At 34.2% G+C, this 19,139-nt stretch overlaps 1 non-coding gene across 1 annotated transcript; it reads right to left on the bottom strand.

Annotated features, from left to right (window-relative positions):
- Positions 1–11,767: 11,767 nt before the first annotated feature.
- Positions 11,768–11,873, bottom strand: LOC131920191 (U6 spliceosomal RNA). Its single transcript, XR_009381537.1, has one exon. It is a non-coding gene; the product is annotated as a U6 spliceosomal RNA (small nuclear RNA).
- Positions 11,874–19,139: the final 7,266 nt, after the last annotated feature.

Below are 19,139 nucleotides of genomic sequence, written 5' to 3'. Positions count from 1 at the left end.
TTAAGAGATTTACTCATTTGTTGAAAACTAATGCAAAAGGCATCAGGTTTACTGTATTCTAGCAAAAGTTGTGTGTGAGGAAGGCTTTGCTTTCGTAGCTGCAATATTGTTGTTGGGTTTTTTCTTTTTTTAAAGCGAGATTTGGAGGAGTGACCTTGTTCTCTTCAGCTCCTCTGCTATGTAAGGGTCTATACCTTCCCTCCTGTAGGAAGGGAAAACCTTTACTATACCCTTAGAGAAGAGATGGCCTCAGGGCTAGCCCCCAGCACCTTGATCTTGAATCGCATACTCTCTAATCTTGTGGGAGAATTCGTTCAAGACATCCCCTTTCTTAGGATTATAAATGAACACACGTATACATTTTAAAAAATTTTACTTTTTCCAGATAATTAATGCCTTCAGTAATTAACATTACTTTAAGCTTTAAAAGGAACAGATATTTTATTGATTTATTTTATGAGCTTCTTTAATAGGAGCTTTTGATTTTTTATATGAATATTCAACCATTTCCAAAACTAGCTTTGTGTCCAACTATTAATCTGTGGATGCAATCACCAGCTAGTCATTACTCCTTCATGCATTCATAATACACACGTTAACACTGAGTCAAACCTGGGCAAAGACAACAAAGACAAGAGATATGCCCACGATACCCTGAGGATCATATGGTACTTGGTAAGATGGTCACAACAATAAGTAGCAAAGTTTATGGGAAAATGGATAGAGTATAGTAAATGTATGAAGAGGGAAACAGGAAATATTAAATATTTTGTTTTGTCAGTGTTAATCCTGAAAAGATAAAAACAAGTACAAATATATTAATTAAAGTCTTATTTTGATTTATTTCCAGTTAAGACTGAAGTTATCCTTAGACTATTATAATTATAGTAATATAGTAGAGTAATATATTATGTATTATAATAAGAGAGTATATAATTCACCATTCACTATACCTATGTATATATAATGTGTAAGTGTATGCATATATATATATATATATATATATATATATATATATATATATATATATATAATTTTAGAGATATTTCAACAGGGCTGTTGTTCTTGATTTCTCTATGCCCAGAACAGTACCCAATAGGTATAACATACACTTTCTTGCAATGCTAAAGAAAGAACCATTATCCCCTTTCAACTGTTCATACCAGTGCATTCTATCTTCCTTCCTTAGAAAGCCATTACTCATGACCCCTAAATAATCCTGACATGCATGGGTCTTCCAGAGAAAATAAACACATCTAAAAATTTAAAGCTATGATACATAGAACCTGTGCAATGCAAAGCCAGGCCAAATCCCAGCATGGAGACCAGAGGGGGTTGACAATGAAATTCCTCCCCTAGCTGAAGACCTATCAGGAATTGTTAACTGTTGGGAAGGGAAAAACCAGTTTTTTTCTAAAGGTGGTTGTGAGCCCTGGCTATTTATTGAACCACCCTCTACTGAAAGCTGTACACCAGGAATATTTGGGCAGCACAAGGTGCTCTGGATGGTTTTAAAACAATAAGGATACAAAGTGGAACATAGGAAGATGTAGGTGTAGATTTGGGAAGATTTAGAGTAAGGAGGATAATATGATCAAGACATATTGTAAAAAATTCTTGAAGAATTAGTATCCATTCTAAAAAGGACCAAACCAATGAGTGCATACAAAGCCGTGCATAGTTACTATGAATTTGAAACTTGACATTCAGTTAAATCTGAATTTAGAGACGCTAAAAGGAGACAACAGGATTGTTCTTACAGAATGCCCGTATTTTGTGAGGTAGTGTGTGTGTGTGTGTGTGTGTGTGTGTGTGTGTGTGAACATCTAAGTGTGTGGCAGAAATAAGACAGCCTGCAGGAGTTTGCTCTCTCTTTCCAACGTTTGGATCTCAGGTCATCAAGCTGAACAGCAAGTGCTTTTACTCACTGAGCTGTCTCATCAGCCCCAACTTTTGTGATTTCCATGAACAATGTGAAACAAACTCCTTCAAAGACCTGCTTCTGTGTATTATTTTAAGACTTCGGGAATAGGTAGTTTGTTTTATACATGAAAACAAATCCTTTTTCTTTAATTAAGTTGTACTTCAAAAACAAAAATGTCAGTTCTCTGGCACACACATTTGAAAACTTTAATGTTATTTAAATGTGGTACCTGGGACCGTGCACATGCTAGGTGAGTGCTCTCCCACTGAGATATATATATATATATATATATATATATATATATATATATATATATATATATATCCTCTGCCAATGAGAATCCACTACTGATGCTTCTTTCTAAGGATTTATTTTTACTAATACTTAGGTGTATGTGTGTGGGTATGTACACATCAGTGTAGGTTCTTTTGGAGTCCAGAAGAGAGAATCTGATACCCTGGAACTGGAATTACAGGAGAGTGTGAGATGTTCAGCATGGCTGTCGGGAAGCAAACTATGGTGCCCTGGAAGAGCAAGAAGCAACCATATAAATATATATATATATATATAGTTTATTGAAGTAGAAGTATATCATTTCTTTCCCTATCTTCCTTCCAGCTCCTCCCAGGCACTCTTCCTCAAACTCCCTTCATGGTCCCCCATCCCTCAAGTTGATATCCTATTTTTCTTTGTTATTGTTGTTGAATATGTATGTATTTTAACCATAAAGTCATTTCTCCAGCATGTATAAACTTATTTATTATCAACTTTATTAATATTATAGTGGCTAGGATTTTCTCTGAATGCTACTTAAGACCATAAGACACTGAATAGTTTATATAATTGAAGTCATTAAAAAGAATCAGACAGTGAAAGAGATTTAGTGATTATAAATGGACACATAACTTCCTAAAAGAGCCCTGTTTGGTGCTACACAATCTAATTTGTATGTCACTTTAATTTCACTTAGTATGATTGACAAGTACATGAAATTTTCTTTGATCAAAGTACTTTGTATCATGTTTTTTTAATGCAAACCAAATTTTGTTTGATGCAAATTATGATTAAATATGTACAACAAGTCATGTGTTTGAAGATATGATACTTGAGTATCTAAAATGTTTCATTTTCAAACTACTGTCATACTTGCCTTCAAGAGAAAATTATGTTTTCTGTCTGTGTCATCAATCTATTTAAAACTATAAGTTGCAATAATCCTTTGGAATAAAAAAGTCTATCCATTGTAACATTGTGCATGAGCAGCATTATTTCCTTCATACACTCTCATAAGGAATTATACATTGTCATTATACTTAGTAATTGTGTTGAAAAATATAATTATACATTATAATGCATTTTCAGCATTATACATAATTAACCTGAAAACAATTATGCCATGAATAATTCATTATTTATTTTAAAAACTTTCTTAGAAAAGCAGCTCATACCAAAGAAATGTTAGACTTTTTAGAAAGGATGAAGAACCAAATAGAAGCTACTAAAATAGCAACTTTCTCATAGTTTGTCAGGGGAAAAATATACACGTTCTTACATAACTTAATGAATGCTATGCTTGGCTGATATGCAAAGCTTGCTTCCATACCAATATGTTGAATCTGAGAACTCTTTGGGAGAGAAGACTCATAGAAAAGTACATTCTATCAGCACTGTGAGGCCCTCCTCTAGTTTTGTCGTCACTAAAGACCAGCTGTCCCGTTAGCTGATTTTCACAGACTGCTCCTGTTCATGCTAAATTATTTCACTAGGAAGTGTATCTAGGCATTTCACCACATGGCTTAGTTTGTACATATCAGATTTTGTGATTCAAGTATTCTATTTCAGTATGTCTCATAATATGCGATCATTCACCGACTGGCATTTATTCTAACTCATTTTTGTTGTTAAATTGTATAGACTTTCTAGAATATGTTTAAATTGTTGAAAAATAAAGCCTCATACAACTGTAATCCATAACATCTATCAACTGCACTGAAAGTCCCAGAGTATATGTGTATATATATATATATATATATTATATATATACATATATACATATGTGTGTGTGAATTTACAATTATCCTTACACAATTCCTTATGAATAATTAAATTTAAAACTTCTCTATTTTTTTTTAAAGTTAAGAAAACCTAGTAGTCTAAGCAAAATAAAAATCTGTCTTGAGATTCTGGAAAAGAGATCTATGCCAGTATAGGGTACTGAAAATGATGAAAACAAAAGAATGTGTTCAAAGAAAGATAAATTACCCCAAGAGAAGGAAACGAAACAAGAATTCCACACATCTCAAATGAATAGCAAGCTAGATATTTATACTTCGTTATAAATTTCTCTAGCTTTATTAGAGAATATTCAAGGTTATATCAAATTATTTCTAGTTTCTGTGTCTGTCTACCTGAGACATGGGTATACTGTCAAGATCTGGAACCTAATGTACGAAGAAAATAAAACTTTAAACATAAATTAATGCAATTTTAACTTTTATTAACTGTGCAATGGGAAAAACCTGGTTTTAGATTATAACTTAGTGGTATAAATTGACTTTGCCATTGTGTACCTATTACCTAAAACAATCTATTTTCTAAGAATTGTAATATTGTCTCCTTGTGTATATCAATGAAACCAATATCTAACCCTCAAGAAAGAGATACCTATTCCAGAGAAGATAGGTTATATAACATGAAGCTCATTGAGAAATGTTGAACAGTTGCAAAATAAATCAAGATAATGATAACAAAGCATAGAGGCAGACATTGTGTGACAGAGCATACAATATCAGATACTTGTATGATGATAGTCTATAAAGATGTTTTAGAATCTAGTTCACATCACTAGGCTTCTCTTAACATCCGTGTTAGAAATGTGATCTATAGTTGCTATAAATCACATTTAACAAATTTATTTGTAAATCATTCCTTGTTAGCAAGCCAATACATTAAGCTTTGTATTGGAGAAAGTAGGGAGGATTGTGTGATCACTGTAAAATTTTACTTTCAAAGTTAGAGTCAAGCTAGAAGTAAGGGAAATTTGCATTACTCACATGTAGTTCTAGAATTTGGGCTCAACTTATTAATATTGTATGATTAATCTAAATTTTTTTATTACAATTACATTTTTCCTTATTTTTCATTGCTAGAAATTACTAATATTGCCTTGTGCAGTACTGCTATTACCATAATCTTGAGATGCCTACAATATGCTTTTCATTGTGTAGCTAGAGAAAGAATGACCAAAACCTAGACAAAGAGACAACAGACAAAATATAGCTAATTAAGTCGGAGCTACTTACCACAGCCTTGAGAGAGAATGAGAAGTACCTCAAATGCCAAGTGCTCGGAAATTACCCACATCTCCAGATGGCTGCCCCTTGTCTTTCAAAATCACCTGTCTGAATGCTTCATGTGCAGCTTACTGACACATTCGTGGAAATGCTGCAGGCATCCTGAGAAGCACAAAAAATATGTACTCCTTCTTTAGATCCTATCTCTACAAGGAAGTATTGTCTCCAATACTCCAGGTAACTTGTGATTTTGTGGTGTCAATAGAGTTCTATTTTGTAATTTGAACTTTCAGACTTCTAGCAGGTTCAGGAACGCCAAAGCTCCATGTTTACATTTCTTATAATCACTGTTTACACAAATACACACACACAATTAGAATTACATATACATAAAATTACATATATAATAAATTATATATATATAATTGGTCCAGAAATTATTATCCAACCCAGCCCTGATTACAGGTGTATACTACCACATCCAGACTATTACTAATATTTTTGCAGTATCTTATCTCCAGTTGTCTGCCTTGTTATTCTATTGTCCATCATTTTCTCTCATTTCACTTTGTATTACATAATATAAAAAGCACACCTATACATTTTAATCTGCTTAAATTACACTTATTTATTGTGGTGTAATTTTTGATTGATTATAGTCAAAATTATATTTAATAATCTTTGTTTATCTGATTCATTGTCCACAAATATGTATCCTGTAACTCTCAATTGATATTTAAAATTTCATGTTTTTAATATTCAATTTCCATATGAAATAGTAATTTAAATCATCTGTTGTACGATATTTTGTTTGTGTTCTAATGAATAAAGCTTGCCTGGAGATCAGAGGGCAGAGTCAGCCACTAGTTAACCATAGGGGCCAGGCAGTGGTAGCACATACCTTTAATCCCAGCACTTGGGAGGAGGAAGCAGGAAGAGCAGGGGTTCAAGGCCACCCTGGGCTGTATGAGATTGATCAAGTCTAAAAGAGAAACAGAGCCAGTGGTGGTGACTCACACTTTTAATCCCAGCACTAGGGAGGTGGAGACAGGATCTGGCCTATTCAGTCTGAGGATTCAGAGTCAGGTTGCTCCCATTAAGTGTGAGATTTCTGGCCTAACACCCTAATTGTCATGCTAGAAACCCCATCCAATGACTGAGGGATCTGGATGCAGAGCTCCATGGCTAGGCCCCGGGTGGAGCTGTAGGAGTCCAATTAGTGAGAAAGAGGAGGGTTTATATGAGCAAGAATTGTTGAGACCAAGGTTGGATAAAGCACAGGGACAAATAGCCAAAGGAATGGAAACACATGAAGTATGAACCAATGGCTGAGGGGTCCCCAACTGGATCAGGCCCTCTGAATGGGTGAGACAGTTGATTGGCTTGATCTGTTTAGGAGGCATCCAGGCAGTGGGACCAGGTCCTGTGCTCATTGCATGAGTTGGCTGTTTGAAACCTTGGGCTAATGCAGGGTCGCTTGGCTCGGCCTGGGAGAAGGGGACTGGACCTACCTGGACTGAGTCTACCAGGTTGATCTCAGTCTGTGGGGAAGGCTTTGCCCTGGAGGAGGTGGGAATGGGGGGTGGGCTGGGGGGAAGAGGAAGGGGATAGGAGCGGGGAGAACAAGGGAATCCGTGGCTGATATGTAGAACTGAATTGTATTGTAAAATAAAATAAAATAAAAATTAAAAAGACTATTGTATAAATGCTCATGAAGGTGCACTGAAAATTTATAAAGCAAAACTAAAAAAATAGTACACTGGTACTATTATTACAAATGTATGCTAAATACCTGAAGAGTCTGTACTAAATAAAATGTGACAGTGTCACAAAGTTTAATAAAAAAAAAAAAATGAGATTTCAAAGAGTTTGGAACTCTCTGGTGTCCCGCTGCTCTGCTTCTCTGATCTTTCAGCTTTCACTCCAGGTTTTTATTATTAAGACTAATTAGGATTGTGCTTCAATCATCCTTTTAACAATTTCGATGAATGATTCTACCAACATCAATACCAACTACCACCATTATCATTTTTCTGTTTGTACAATGTTTTCCTTTCTATGTGTCGGACTTACTTACATGAAACTAGGGGCAACACAAAGATTTTACTGTTTGCACACAAGTTTAAAAGAGGAAGAAAATTAACTTTAGTGTGTTAGTATCGATGTTATATCAACAGCCTCCATCCTTTATCATGATGTAATTAATGACAGTATAAAAGCATTATTGACTAAATACTACTTACATGTCATTAAAATACTAAGTGTTCTGGATTCTGGTTTCATCCACAGTTCATTAGACTTTCATAAAACTTACCTCTTAGTGTCCCAAAATGTCTATTATAGAATTATTAACCTTAACCTATGAAATAGCCTTGAAAATGAAAGCACTGTTCTAGGACTGGAGAGATGGATCAGTAGGTAAATGCAATTACTGTTCTTCGAGAGGATTCAGGTTCAATTTCCAACAGAGGTTGGATTACGATAATCTTCCAGGGAATACAATGCTATCCCTTGGCCTCTGTGAATACTAAGCATTCCTGTGATATAAGACATATATGCAGAAACAGCACTCACAGGAGAAATAAAATAAAGTAAAAGGTTGTATATTCATAATTTAGGGCCACTGGCATTTGGAGCTAAAATTAGAATACATCTTATTGACTCCAAACCAGCAATATGGCATATAATGTTTGTTCATTTCACATGTGTGACTGTTAGCAGTTTGTGAATGCTCAATATACTTTACCTGAAATTTTTTCTGATGTACCAAATTTGTGTAAATCTTCCCAGATCTTCTCAGTTTTGCACCGACAGTCCTCTATTTTAAAAATCACAATACTTATCTCACCTTATTATTGTTTCTGGTGTTTGCAAACATAAATATTAGAATATAAAATTAAATTCTACAAAAGCAAAGTTCTTGACCTTGTCACTTATGTTTGTATAGCTCTTTCCGTACTATTTTTTTATTTTAATAATTTTTCTAATTAAAATGTAATTTTTCCTTTCCCTTTCCACCCTCCAAATCCTCTCATGTAACTCCCCTTGTTATCTTTCAAATTCATGACCTCTTTTTCTTTAATTGTTCACACACACACACACACACACACACACACACACACACATTATTATTATGTTGTCATGAAATATATAAGCACAGCCTGTTCAGTCTGTATTATGTTCTTTGCCGGTATGTGATTCCATAGCTGACCACGTGGTATTGGATAATTCACTGGACGTCTTTTCCCTGGGGAAAACTGTTTCCCCAGCTCTTGGCATTTTCTTTTGGTTTCCATCTTTTTTCAATAGCCTTGCAAAGGTCTGGACACAGCAGTACTTCAAAGCAAATTAAAAAGCCAGACAAATATAAGCAAATGGAAACAGTGAAAAGGACAGAGGCATGTGATGTAGAGAAAGGTCAGAGAGGGAAGCATTCTGTAGACTTCTGTCTAGTTTCTTTATCCATTCATTTCAAAGATATTTCGGGTCACTCTTGCAAGCTAAACCTCATTATGATGAACCTTTTCCTCTTAGATTTCCAGGAATTTTTCCCATTTGTTATGTAAACATAGAAAGTTTTATTTTTAGTTATATATTTCTATTAATCATAAGTTAATGAAATACTATTTTAAAAGGCAAGGGGATGTCTCATCACGTCCTATATCTCGTCATCATGGTTTTAAAATCAGTGAGCTTCAGGCTGTGAATACTTTTGGTTTTTTTTGGTTTTGTTTTCTAAACTAACGTGCTTATTATTTTGCCCTCCTTTCTCCTAATATCCTCACAGAACAAAAAACACATTTTGTTAACAAGTGAATATCTTTGCATTTTTCTTGTGACATTTCCTTATTTTGGCATCATTTTGTATTACTTCGCTGATAGAAGCATTTAATTTTGAGATTTATCTTTTCTCCAAATTTGAAGATACTGAAATTAAAGAGGAAAGAAAGGACCCAGCGTTTTATTGAGGTGGAAAGCTAGGTGTTGGACCTCATTCTGTTCACAGTAGTTAACAGGTGTGAATTGCTTCCTCCCCAGCATAAAATGCCTGCTGTGCGGGCCTTTGTTCACATCATGCTGCTTTTGGGTTCTATTATGACTACGAAAATACCTGAATCTACTTTAATGTAATTTTAAATGCTTTGCTGCTTTGAATAATGTTTACTTGTGAGGCCTTGCCTGAAATAAAAGTGAATAAACACAGCAAAGCAAGAGTGTGTGCTGCCTACTATGTACAAAACTGATTTTTGAAAGACTGCTGGACTACTGTGCAGACAACAATGTCCATAAATTATATATAAATACACAAACGCACAATCTTCCTTGGGAAATGTTTGTGTATGGTTTTGTATACATTCATTAATTAGAAAACTTGCCTCAGCACTATGTATCTACTCAGAACATATGCAGACTCATTTTTCCTGATCTCTGTCCCATAAATTATAAAATATACCAACTATTTATATAGAATTCAAATTGTATTTTGTGTTACATATAGTTTAGAGATCATTTAAAGTAAATAAAAAGATATACATCGGTTATATCGACACATTTGTAGAAAGACCTTGAACATCTGTCTATTTTTGTTTCCACAAGGGTCCTGGCTGGAACGGTCCTCCAATTATGTTAATTGTTCCTTATGTCCTATTACACTATCTGTCTTTGGGTTTTCAGCCTTCACCTGGAAAACGATAAACACTTAGTGACAATGATGGTAATATGTATTGATAAAATTTATGCATAATGATAATAAGTAATTTCTTTTAGAAAAACTAAAATTGCTCCATGGATTGAAGAGCCTTTCTAGATCACTTTTTGAGTTCATTTTGAACCATAGATTGTAACCAGGATGCATTGTTCTCAAAACAACTAGGTTTAGAAAAGAACCTGAATTGTTATAGTAAATGTAACAGAGAGTGTAACACTTAAAGAATAAATGCCCTTGATACTTGTTAAAATGATAAGGAAGCTCATGCAAGGCTATTGTAATAGATGTTAAGAACAACACCGTAAAGGTTAGATCAATTTGAACTCTAAAAGCCGAGACAGAAGATCTGAATTTGCAACAAATGAACGGATAGAGGGTGTAGGTGGTGGAAATATTACCGAGATTTAGAGTAAGATGTTATTTTTTTTTATTTTTGAGATTATAATGTGATTGTATAATTTTCCATTCCCTGTCCTTTCTCCCAAACCTTCTATATACCCATTCTTTCTGTCTTTCAAAACCATATTTGAAACGTTATTAGTATGCATGTTTTATGGATAATCATTTTGTATTGGACAACCAATTGCTGTACTTTTCCATTGGGAAACTATTTCTCCCACTTTCACCACTGATTAGTTACCTAGAGTTCTTTGTGTAGAGTTGAGGCCTCATGGACTATCTCCCAGTCATTTTGGAATATCTACTTTTGTTCTTCTTTAGCTCACATTTGAGCAATGATGTTGGTGAGAGTTTATGGGTGCAGCTTTTAACTTCATTGGGAAACACAATCTCAATAGAGAACTTCCTGATTCTACGATTCTTTCAAACTTTCCATTCCTTCTCCTGTAATGTTTGCTGAGCTTTAGGTATGGGAGTTGTTTTGGGGCTGGTGTCTACAACTCTGTATTTTGATCAGTGGTGATTTTTTTTTTGTAACCCTCTCTCTGTTTCAAAGAGCATCTTCATTGATGGTGGGTAAGGACTACACTTATCAGTGTGTATAAGGACCAATGTTTAGAGTGTAGTGAGTACTAATGCTGTTTTAATAAAGTGGTGATTATAAGTTTTCTTCCAAGATTTGTGACTTAACTAGTCTCAGGTAGCTAGCTAGTTTCCTAGTACTAGATTTATTTCTCCCTTGTTGACTGAGTAATTAGAGTAATTAGAGTAATTAGAGAGCTGTTGGTTACAACCAACATATACATGACCTACTGCACCCTTAGGATTATCATGTTATGTTGTTTGTTGTGGTGGTTCTTAGGTGTCATAGATGGGTAACACTGTTTGCTCTTCTCCTTTGGAAGCTTGCATGGAGCTTTCTGGTACTATGAAAGCTAGTATATAAGCTAGTATTTAGAAGCAAATCAGGTCAGTTCCAGCTCAGGGTGCCTCTGAGCCCTGTATCTGAAGTGCATGGTATCTGAAGTAGCAAGAACTTAAGTTCCACTTTTGTGGGGGTAAGTAAGGAAATAGCAATGGCCTATATGTTTTAGGAGTCTTTTGGATAACCCTGACAAACTGAAAAGATGGCATTTCATGTCTGGCTGTCTGGTCATCTTTTGTTCTTGGAACAGACATTGCTAGCCAAGAAGAGAATACACTATATATATATATATATATATATATATATATATATATATATATATATATATATATATATATATATATTTATTCACACATGTGAGAGTGAGAGACTTACATGTATTTTTTTTCTTTTTGGTAAATGGTTAATAGTATGATTCTTTATGATTTTTTCAGATCTCTTTGAGGGACTTAATTGCTGAAACATTACAAGATTGAGAATGAGAATGAATATATATATATATATATATATATATATATATATATATATATATCTTCAGGAATTTACTTTTCTTCCTTTGCAGAGGCCATACCTATCTCCTTGGTATCATTGTAATTTTAGTACATGTACTGCTATAGTGAGCACTGACATTTCTTTACAAACTGACCAAGCAACAGGCTTCTAACAATTGATGGATCAAAGGTTGGTCTTAGAAGCAAAGTACAAAGCTAACTTTTGGGGAACAGGGCCTAGAGAAGGCTGACTAGAGTTTGGTCAGGAATATTTTTGCCTTGTTCTATGGTAAGGACTGGAGATAGTATAAGCTGACTGTAGTTCAAGTCCACACAATAGCTAGAAGACAGCTGTGGCACTGCAGCCCCTGTGTTGCAGCACAAGCGTCAGTGCCCTGAGAGAGAGACACACAGAGAGAGAGAGAGAGAGAGAGAGAGAGAGAGAGAGAGAGAGAGAGAGAGAGAGAGAGAGAGAGGCGGGAGTGGGTAGAGAAAAAATGATGTATTGATGAAGACAGCAGGTGAGTTATGACTTAGGATGCACTGGCACTGTCACTATGAATCTGAGGTTGAGGTATTTTTGGTTTTTTGTTTTTTTTCCATACATGAAGGTTTATATGATACTGGTGCCTTATTAAACTAACCATATCCACCATTCGTATCCACAAGCTGTTGAAGCCCAGGGAGTTTTCACTACCAAAATAAGTAAATAAATGAATGAATAAATAATTCAGAACAAATGTGAGTGGTAAGTTAACATGCATAAAATGTGGGCAGAATTTGAAGAAGTTCATTGTTCTCAAGCTGACTGAATTCTGCATCTTGGAATTGGAATTGAGAGTGATGAAGTTGCTGATGTTGTCAAAGGCCAGGGCATATGGAAGTGAGAAAATTAACAACAATACAAAGCAAAATGTCAAATACAGAATTTGTATGTATAGAGCTTCGTCTTGAAATAAATGGTACAATAATTCCACCTGCCATAGTTCAGGGAACTATTAGACAGTATCTAAGTAGGAAAAATTTGCATAGCTATTTCTAGCCCTTGGAAACCCCAGAATCAATATATCTGGGTGTACATTGACAGGCTGGTGGTTGAGAACAGATTTCAAGTACCAGTAAAGGAAAATTTTTGTATAAGAAGACAACAAATTGTGATACAATACAATTAGAAAGAAAATTAAACACATTTGTGACCTCAGTGAGGCCCTTTGATGAGGAAGCACAGCTGGATTGGGGAACTACTGCAAGAGCTGTCGATGGCTTGACTGAATGAGCCCCCTAGAAACTTGTTCATCCTATCTCTTTACGGCAGATGGTGAGCTAAATACAAGTTGTGTTTGCACTATACCTGGCCTGAGATTTATTCACTCTCAATAGGAAATATAGACAAAAGACATATTTCTGCTGTATTTGATTGAGTTGGGGCCAGAAAAGAAACAAACGAAGAATATACAATTAAAAGTGACTTTAACGCCAAAGCATTGTTAAGTTATATGTAGAACTTTCCATATCAGCTTAGAAAAGTACTCCCATTCTTTGATTTTCTATTACTGTGAGATTGAGGTATTTCACATTGTAACAGATTTTCATAGTCTCGGCAATTAAATATCAAGGGGTGGTGGATTTTAGTTCAGGTGGCTTCTATCCTCTCAAACTTTAGAGTCTATGAGATGTGTTCCAGTGAAAGGTGGGAAAGAAGTCATTTTACTCAATTACACTGCATTTTCTACTTCATTCATATTAGTAACCACCTGTAAAGACAAATACTTGAAAAAAATACATTCACACATGTTTGAGGCAATGCATTCTATATTTTCTCTTAAAGTAGAACTTAATGAGCATACTATAAGCAAGAACTTTGATACACAGAAAATTTACTTAACTTGAATCAAATTCTGACACATAAATACATGATCAAACATAAGTGTAATTATTCCATCACACACACACACACACACACACACACACACACACACACACACACACACACAGAGAGAGAGAGAGAGAGAGATAGAGATACATACATATAGATAAATTAATTATGTATTGTACTATATAAAATATACTTAAATAATACAATTCATAGTTAAGAAACACAGATTTGTGCATTAATTTCATTGACATTGTTAACTAATGGTTTATTGTTTTAATGTTTCCAGTCTCAAGGCATTAGATAGGATCTTGGTGTTGAATATATTAACTTGGCGTAGCTCGGAAGAAGCTGCCTACATAGCCTTTTCCAGTAACTTAAGCCTTATCTCTAAACAAACATAGCAAATCATCTGTTCATATTTGAAATGACTTATTAAATTCAGTATGGTCTGCATGCAGATTAGAAGACTATGTATACATTTCCAAACTTACCATTAGTATAATCAGAGTTAGAAAATTTAGATTCAATAAATGAGATACGTCAGCTCACAGAAGGAAAAAAATATCTTCCAAGTTAACGTTGTGATTAACACATAGAACTTGAAGTTACTTATTAACATACTTTGCACCTGGATTTGCTATTCTCTGATCCTCTGCAATGAGACACACTCATTACTTATGATGTGATATCTCATTGTATGTTATGTCCCATGAAATCACCTTGAATTCAAAAAGATGCAAATCCATGCAACATAATTATTTATTGTAAACCTTCACTCATCTTTACTATTTGGATAAAGTATCTTTAGAATATGAACCAATATTTTAATCATTAAGTTGTGGTAAACAAGACGTCTTTCCTTATACTCTAATTTCGAACTGTCTGATCCAGTAGGTGCTTGCTTACATTAATAAATTAGTGATTCTCATCATGCAGGCTTTGAACTGAACTTAAAGTTTGAGTTTCCTATGTGATCTTGAAGACTATAATACAAAGTATACACATTTAAAAGTAATTTCATTAAACATAAAACATGCTCATTATTCTCTTAGATTTAACTTTTACAAGTTAAAATAATATAGCTTTTCAAAAATCTAAAGAAATTTTTTTTTCTTCAGCAACTTCTATCCTGTTGAATACACTATAAATGAACTACAAACATGAATGAGAGACATGTAACCATCTTTACATTTTTCTAAGACTATTTCTTTTCAGAAACAGATAATATAAACAATCTGTATGCCACTTCAGGTTCACTTGCAAATGTAAATCATATTTCTGTCCTTCAGAGCTGCAGAATAAAGAATGGCCAGCTCTAAAAACAGACATACAGCTAACATACAGAATTAGCAGGCTGTATTTAGGAACACATATGTGCATACTTATACATAAATGTTTGAACCAAAACTTAATGAAAAATGAATTTGAAAGAGAACAAAGACGGTTATACGGGAATGTTAAGAGGGAAGAAACGGAAAGAAAAATGTAATTAAATTATAATATAAAAAATAAAATCAATAATAAAAATACAATAAAATAGGCACATGTATGTTCAACACATTAATTTCACTAAGAAATAGATTGATTAAAATAAAAATATGCAGCCTAAACAATGGTATTGATTTCATCCAGTAGCTCATTACTGAAAAGATGTCCATGCTCTACTAAATAACTCTAACCATTATTATATGCATCCAATAACAACTGATGAAAAATGAAAGGAGGCCTTGAGTTTAAAAGAGAGGAAGGTGGCCGGGGGTACATGGGAGGATTGGAGAGAGGAAACGGAAGGAGAAAATGATATAATTAAATCTATATTCTAAAATAAAGTAAAAGAAGGGACAAAATGCAACTATTTTTAAACTTAGTGAAATTCTCTCTCTCTCTCTCTCTCTCTCTCTCTCTCTCTCTCTCTCTCTCTCTCTCTCTTTCTCTCTCTTTCTCAAGTTTTTCCTTGCTCTATACAGCTATTATCCTCCAGCATAAATAACTGGAAGGCTCCTTTCTAAGGATAAAATTGTTATATATCAAGTCACATTTATAGTGTCCTTAGGCTCATCATTGTGAGTGGGATGCAATGGATTCAAGAAATACTTTCCAGATGTATAAATCAATTTTTGAATATATCAATGTGAACCTGCTAAAGGTAATGTATAAATGCTGTTTCTAGGTAAGAATCAATGAGCCTGTAGCTTGGTTATATTAAAAAAATTGTTCAGCTGAAGAACATGGATGAAAATTAATTAATTAAAAATTTAATACTTAAGTGATTTATTTTATTTATGTATATGTGTATTTTTGTGCACATGTGACACAGATGTTCTCTGAAAGAGAGCAATTGTCTTACCAGCTGAGCCATATTTTCTGCCCATAAAATTTAATATTTTATAACCTTCATAATTTATTTTCATAATGTTTTTCAAATCTTCCACTTCTTTCATCTACTTTTGCACGAGGTAAAATTCTTATTATAGCTGATTCTGTAGCTTTGTTCAGGGTCTCTCTATTTCCAGAAAGCCTCAATCCTAAATTATCATCTCATATAAAAATGCTGGGCTAGTCTGCTTAAGGCAAGGAATTGAAGGATTTACTACCTTGGTTTAATACCATCAATTTTCTAACCCCCGTATTAAAGGGATAATTTTCAGAAACCTTGTCTTTTTACTCAGGCTTCCAAAGGATGTGCCTCCACAGCCTTGTGTCTCATCTAATTCTACATTTCTCTTTTCCCCCTCATTATGTCTACTTACTATCCCTGTAACACACTCTCTGTTTTTACATACTTCTGTTCACACTCATTCCCTTTCTTCAATAGCATTCTTTATCCTCTGCTTATCTTCTTTCATTAAGTCTTGCTCCAGCACATCTAGTGTTTATGCCACAGAAACTGATGCCACCTGGAAACTGCCTTACTGATTTCTGGGCATACGTATTACTAATCAACGGCATCGTGTTCCTCCATATAAGTTCATGATAGTAAACCAATTTTGTAAGAAAAGAAATATTCCTAGCAAATGTCAGCTCACCTTCAGGTGTCCTGAGAGAAATCATCAACCTTTCTCTTTAGCCATGCTTCTAGTAGGATTAAAAAGAAGGGAGCCTTGATCAGGCACCCCACGTTATACCAAGTTTCCAGTGCATCTGGCGTGCCTGCTAACACACTGTACTGCAAACTACACTGTGAGAATTTTAAGGTATTAATTTATATGTATTATCTTTTTGCTTTCATCTCCCAGGAATTACAGTATTTTAGCTGAACATATCCTTTCCTTAGTGTTATTTCTAGAACTCTTAGGTTGTCGCCCTGGCTGTAATCTTGTTCCTGATGCTGTAGTACCATTTCACTATTTTTTTTTCTCTTCTGCGCCATATTTGTTATTTATTTCTAACTTATTTTTCACTTTTCTATTTTTCTCTATGTTGTTACACTAGTTTCCTGCTATTATGACAATTGATGATAAGAAGCTTTGTGGTTGAAATAATCACACATGCATAATCTTATCTTCCTGGACCCTGGTCCTGTGAAAGGGTGACGCTGGATTCCAGCCAAGGTGTCAAGACTGGATCTTTGCTTGAAAGAATGGAAAATTCATTCTCTTGACTGGTTTTCATGATCACTTCATTATTGTGCAGATAGCTTGTTGCATCTTTAAAGTGAATAAAGGTCAATCATGTCTTTGTCATGATGTCTTTGACTGGTCTGCTTTGCTCCTTCCCTTTTTAAAGACTCCATGGACACTTTACGCTCATGAAGAAATCAAAGATAACCTGGTCAAGATAAGCCAATCAGAAATCTGGTTCCCATGTATAACCTTAATCCTGCCTGAGTCTTCCCATGTTGTTAGCCCATGTTTGAAGAAATGGATGTGATTATCTCAGGAGGCTTATTGCTCTCTTTACATCAGCTCCCATAAGCTTTTTTAGAACAATGTATTTCATATATGGCTTATAACATAAACAAAAATAACTTTAATGTTCCTTAAAGTACAAAATTTATACTTTTAAATATATTATAAGAAGTAAAATTTTCTGGGACTTTCAAATCCTGAACTACATTTTTTAACTGTATCTAAATTTTAGTTAACATTTATGATGTGAGATTATTCTATCTCCAGATTTACACAAACATGCACACATCTTTATACACATGTATATAAAACATTAGAGATTCTAAGTATTTTAAATATTTCATTAATGTCCATATCATATTTTTCCATTCACTCAAATGTACCTTTTCCTTTCACCTTAATATAATTTTCAGACTGACCTGAGGTAAATGCTTTAGGCAGATACAAGATACATATTCTAGCAATAATGATTTAAAGACAGGTTCATGTACTGAAGATGCAGTCCCAGAAAATACCGGAAAACAAATCAACTAAGGTTCATTGTTTAAAAACAGTTAAATGCCTTCACATCGTGGAAGAAAGGAGATGAAATACAGGCCTGACTTTAGTGTAAGGGAGATGGTGGAAATGCTGCTTTGTGACATTATTGGAAATTATTTCAGTGACTTAGAAATTTAATTTTAATTAACTAGTGAGAGTAGCTTAGATCAACCCTATTATTTTACAATCCTCTATGCTAATTTGAATAAAGCACATAAACATCGCATCACTCAAGATTTATGTTTATTGATGATACTTGGAAAATGGAAAATATAAATAATTTAGAATCAAGTGAAATTTCATATCCCATTTTTATAACTGGCTTTAAACACTATGTCCCAAATTCAGAACATGAAACTGTGAAATGGTAGACTGTTGTGCAGGAATGGCTTCCTAAGCTACTTGTCATTACAATCTCCAAGGACATTTAAAAATCTTGATGCTCTGGTCAAAGCTCCAAGTAATTAAGCTGGAATCGGATTCCAGGTCACATCTCAGACTAATAAAGTCAGAGCCAGATTTTAATGTGCTGATCTAGAAGCAGAAGAGTTCCAGCAACATTCATTGACCATGTATCAAATATGTAGATAAACCTTTATCTTCTAATTGATTCTCTTCATTCCCTTCTACAGGATCTCTGGATATTTAACCCCCCCCCCCCAATTTACAGCTCATTCCGATGATTGACAGGATGGTCATTTCTTTGCTTATCTTTCATTAATTTTACTGTTATCACTGTTGTTTGCCTTGAGGCAGGATCTTTCTACATAGTTATGCTGACCTGCAATTTGCTATATAGGCTGGTTATGGTTATCGCAAACTGATTACCCTACTGTTCAAACCTCCTTGGTGCTATTATACCATCATACTTGACCCAATTTAAATTTTGAATCTTTTAATCTTTGCTTCAGATTTTGTCTGAAAATTCAGTTTTAACATTCATCAACATTAATATTTTCCTATGTTTTTGCAATTTGACAAACTAATCAGAAGTGTGCTTATATATTTATTTGTTCATTTATTATTTTTTAATTTTTTTAATATTATAATATAATTGCATCATTTTCTCTTTCCAAACCCTCCTATATACCCCTACTTGCTCTGTTTCAATCCCATGGCCTCTTCTTACGATTAA

The sequence above is a fragment of the Peromyscus eremicus genome, chromosome 9 (genome assembly GCF_949786415.1).
Source record: "Peromyscus eremicus chromosome 9, PerEre_H2_v1, whole genome shotgun sequence".
NCBI lineage: Eukaryota > Metazoa > Chordata > Mammalia > Rodentia > Cricetidae > Peromyscus > Peromyscus eremicus.
The sequence above is the reverse complement of the archived record's forward strand: the minus strand, read 5'-3'. Positions and strand labels throughout refer to the sequence as shown.